Below are 5,000 nucleotides of genomic sequence, written 5' to 3' on the forward strand. Positions count from 1 at the left end.
TTGAAGTGATTATTAGGGCAAAACATCACATCATAGGTATCAATACGCCCCCCCCCCCACTCCCCATATTTCCGCAGGGCGCTGAAGGTCCGTCAGCAACCCTCTTCTGGTAAAACTACCATAATCAAGAATCATAGCCCACCTTCACTCTTTCACTCCTCTTTTTTCTTGCCTTTGGAACAAACTCCCACACTCTGTTCAATCGCATTCTTCCCTCCAGGCCTTCAAAACAGCTGTTCACCACCATATCTCATATCTTCCCCCATGATCTTTTCTACTCCCGCTAATCCACCCCAAACCCACCTCCTTCAAATTCCCTGCTTTCCTTCCTGAAAGTCCCTGTAGTGCCCATCTTGTTTTACCATGTATGCCACCCTATTCCCTTCCCTTCCACAGATCTCATCATGTGTCTGTTCCCCACTGTTTTTTCCTTCCCTCTCTCACCCCTCTTGTCTCTGCTCCCCTTGTTGTGTGTTTCTTTGTGTTTGCTCTCATGCAAGCCTCAAAAGTGTATACAAATATATGAAGAAGAAGAAGAAGAAGGAGATTATGAAGAAGAAGAAGAAGAAGAAAAAACCTGAATATTGTGGTTTAAAATACCCTTCAGGACATTTTTGGAAATAGTGACTTAAGGTTGCCTATGAACAGAGGAAAAAAAAAGAAGAAGAATCAAAAAAAGAGTTGGGCATAGCCTATTGATGTTAGCTTTTGCCACGTTTGTTGACCATGGCTGAAGTATCTGCAACTCCACAAACAACAAGAGGTGTCATTGACTTTCTCCATGAATCTTTGAAGATGACGTCATTTCTCGGAAGTCACAGACAGACACAACTGTAGAATGATATGGCCCTCTCATTGCCTCAAATTAAATCCATGTGATTATTTTCTTTGGGCACATTTGAAAACAAAGGATATAAACTCTCACGGATATGAGGGCTGAAGTGTTAGAATTGTGTTCCTCGACCAATGAGGACCTGCGTTGCAGATTAGTGGATAATATCATCTGTCGGTTTGAGGAAGTTTGTAGGAAAAATAGTGGTCACATTAAACATTTTCACAAAATATAAACATCCATCGAAGGTTTTGTTCATCTTTGACCACATCGTTGCTTTATATACATTAGCAAGTTGCCCGTGCCGCATGGGATTCTCAACAGGGTAGGGATGAAGGAGGCAAAAATGCAAATGGCATCTTCCCTCATCAAGCCGGCAAGCTGGGAGTAACAATTCACATTTATTGCCACATCTGATGCAATTGATATGCTCAAACGACGGAAACTGTTTGATCAATATATGTAGCTTTTTGATGCCTCGGGTCCATAATAATAATTAGTGTCAAAGCCAGTGACCAATTGCAGATTAGCAGTAAGATTACAACTTTTCCATCACTATTTTAAAAATGTCAACATTTCATGGACAACCCTGCACAGGGGATACAATCATCCACAGAGGCATACACCTACAAATTATGCAAACCAATGGCCAGGTGCTGCACACCTGTTATGTCTATTTTTTTATTAACCTTTTTCCTGATAATTAAGTTACAATTTCATGACTAATACCTTGAGGCCTCGGTCACATTTTCCACGGCCGCCGTGGGGTCTCCAAAATCTACGGCCACAAGCAATTATATGGCGGCCGCAGTATTTCCACGGTCACACAATGTAGCAGTCGCATATGTTTTTATTTTTCGGGGAGCCGCACGGCGTATTTAGGTCTGTCACATTTGCCACGGCGGCCGTGGGGTCTCCAAAATCTACGGCCATTAGCAATTATACGGCGGCCACAGTATTTCCACGGTCACACAATGAAGTAGTCACATATGTTTTTATTTTTCGGGGAGCCGCACGGCGTATTTATAAATTGTGGAGACCGAAAACGTGGGGTTGCCGTACGGTCTTTGATTTGATGTCGTACGGTGACCTGAGGGCGTTTCTGCGGCGGCCATATAATTTTCAAGGCAGACGCAAGGCGACCGCAGGGGGACCGCAGGGGGGCCCGGGCCCTAAGGCGAACGTGCGGCCAGACGCACGGTAACGAATGGGTTAATTTTTTATTTTTTTTTGCTAGTTTTTTTTTTCGGCTTGTCGAATTGCTTCGGCGAATGTAGAAATAAAAAAAGTTATAACTCCGCGTTATAATTCCACGGCGACCTTACGGCCTGTAAAATATAGCCATGCGGCGTAGGGCCACCCTGAGGCCACCTCAGAAACTCTGCGGCCGCCGCACGTTTCTGTCAATTCAGAGGGCGTACGGCCGCCGTATCCTCACCGTAGAGCAAATGTGACTTCGGCCTTAGATCTTAGAAAACGTGGAGATGTCGTACGGTCTTTGATTTGATGTCGCACGGTGACCGCAGGGGGCCCGAAGGTGAACGTGTGGCCAGACGGACGGTAACGAATGGGTTAATTTTTTTTTTTTTAACATTTCCTTTTTTTCGGCTTGTCGAATTGCTATGGCGAAAGTAGAAATGAAAAAAAGTTATAACTCCGCGTTATAATTCCTCGGCAACCTTACGGCCTGTAAAATATAGCCAAACGGCATAGAGCCACCCTGAGGCCACCGCAGAAACTCTGCGGCTGCTGCACGCTTCTGTCAATTCAGAGGGCGTATGGCCGCCATATCCTCGCCGTAGAGCAAATGTGACTTAGGCCTCAGGAAGCTTAGGGAAGAGTTGCATTATGTTTCATGTGGGCAACAACTAAAATGAGCACTTATTCATGAAACAACAAGCATTACAAACTAGAAAATGAGAGAAGGCCCTGGAAGAAGGAGAGGTTGACCACAGATCAGTTGGAGAGATGAAATAGAAACGTTTCTTGGAGTAGAGTGGTTTCAAATTGCATTTAATAAAAGAGAAGGCACCATGTTGAGGGAGATCATCTTTCGTCAGGGAACGAAATAAACTGGTCAGGTGAAGTTATTCATGAAACATCCTGGTATTTGCTGGAAGGGTTGAAGCTTCCCCAATGCATTGCATCATCTTGTTACGGCTGTGGAAATTTGCAATACACCAGAAAGGTCCTCAGGTTAGATATATCGATAAGTTCATATGTAGTTAGTCCACACCCGTTGTTTAGAGGGAATATGTGTGATTCATCCGGGTTGCGGCGCTTTGTTAGCCATTTTTCTTTCTCTATCGTTATTTTGGACCAATAATCCCCCAACAACTCAAACACCGCCACCTTCGCCTCTTTACCTCCACAACTCCATCCCACAAACATCGCTTCACCACCATTCCCAAATGACGCCTGCCAACAACCAAACCACCAGAGCAAACCCCCCACCACCTTCGCCTTTCTCCTTCCACAACCATCAACCACACCACCTGTCAACACCGAACGTCGTGCTGCCCAGGGCCCGTTTGGTGATTCTTGCCGAATGCGTCGAGCCGCGAGTACAAATGGATGCCTTTACGGGAGAGGAAATCGGATCAGGGGAGGCTCATGCCCCCTTTTTCTCCATCCAATGGGCGAGCGTCGGGCGGTGTGGCCCCGCCCCCAAGCGCGATGCATGTGGACTCCTTTAAGAAGGGAAATCAGATCAGGAGAGGCTCACGCCCCCTTTTTGCCCGACCAATGGCTGAACATCGGGTGGCGTGGCCCCGCCTCCAAGCGCGTTTTGATCCGCGAATTTACATACACGCTCCTCCCCCGGTCTATAAAGACGCGAGCACAAGGCGACTCGCGGGTGCTGTGCTGGGCTGGCTGGGTTGGTCGAGTGAAGACGTAGGTCGTCGTTGAGGTTGTCGCTGTGCTGGCTGGGCTGGTCGAGTGAAGACGGAGGTCGTCGTTGAGGTTGTCATTGCGGTGGCTGGTCGAGTGAAGACGAAGGTCGTCATTGAGGTTGTCGTTGCTGGGTCGAGGGACGAGTCGAGTGAAGCAGGGACGCAGAAGAGGGCTCAGGGGCGAGAGTTCGCTGGAGTCGGTGCGGTCCCAAGGCCCCGCGAGAGGGACGGAGCGTCCGCCATTCCCCTCTCTCCACCCCGAGCATCAACAATTCCCCCCATCCGCGCTGAGATAGCACCGGCAACCCCGTCCGCTCCCCGCCCCAACCGTGGTGTCGACCGACCAACACGTGCCTGCGCAACGCACGCCTAAAGGAGCTCACCGACCACGCCAGGGGCACGGAGTCAGGCACGTTACGCTGACATTGCGGCTCGCCCGCCATCGCGCCACGAGGGTGCGGGTGAGACCCCTTCGGTCTCGTGGACCTGGCCGCTCACCCAGGTCCCATGTACATTTGGTCCACGGACCTGTCTGCCCCCTTGCCTGTGAGGGTGGCTTTTATTTGCTTTTTGTGTAAATGTGTGTGTGGCGCCAGTCTTTCAAGTAAACCTGAATAAGTGCTTGTACATTGCTTTATTCGGTGGTAACTCTTTTTATTTGCTTGCTTTTACTGTATGACTGTATATATGTGCTTGCTTTCACTGTATGGCTGTAAATACGTGCCTTGTCTGCGTGTGTAATAAACTACTTGCTTGTTAAACTGTTTTCCCGTTTCGTTGCGTCTTTTCCTTCGATTGAAAGTTCCATCTTGCATCACGTAAGGGATTGGTCATGGGTGTAGACACCCAATAAATAATCTGAACTGTCGAGGTCGGCGATAACTCCGCTCGGTTATCCCTGCAGCACGGAACGAGCCGCTTAAGCGGTTCGTGTCCGGAGTCGACCTGCGGCGTGGTACAACTCCTCGGTACGCTACCCGCACGGGTACTTAGGTATATCGACATTCGGCGATTCACCCTATTTCGCGCGGGTAGAATGCGGACTGGGTTGTGGTGAGGTTAAACCCCCACCCGTGGCTAGCTCCTAGCCGGTAGTTCCAAGAAGGTCACGACTCAATTGTCCGTTCAGGTGGGCGACGCGTCGCGATTTGAGTTACGTGGCCGATCGCATGCTGGGCGGGTGAAATTCGTAACAGTATTGTTATTTATCTTGTTTTGTTTCTTCCCTCGATTATTTGTTCAGCCTTTCACAATTATTATTTTGTATGACTCCG

The 5,000-nt window shown here is 48.5% G+C and overlaps 1 protein-coding gene across 6 annotated transcripts in view; it reads left to right on the forward strand.

The window, feature by feature from the left end:
- The window catches only part of LOC147030968 (macrophage mannose receptor 1-like), a 355,425-nt gene that overhangs the window by 299,932 nt on the left and 50,493 nt on the right, over positions 1-5,000 (forward strand). The window lies entirely within an intron of this gene.

The sequence above is a fragment of the Eptatretus burgeri genome, chromosome 3 (assembly GCF_056783735.1).
Source record: "Eptatretus burgeri isolate ZD-2024b chromosome 3, Ebu_testis_v1, whole genome shotgun sequence".
Taxonomy (NCBI): domain Eukaryota; kingdom Metazoa; phylum Chordata; class Myxini; order Myxiniformes; family Myxinidae; genus Eptatretus; species Eptatretus burgeri.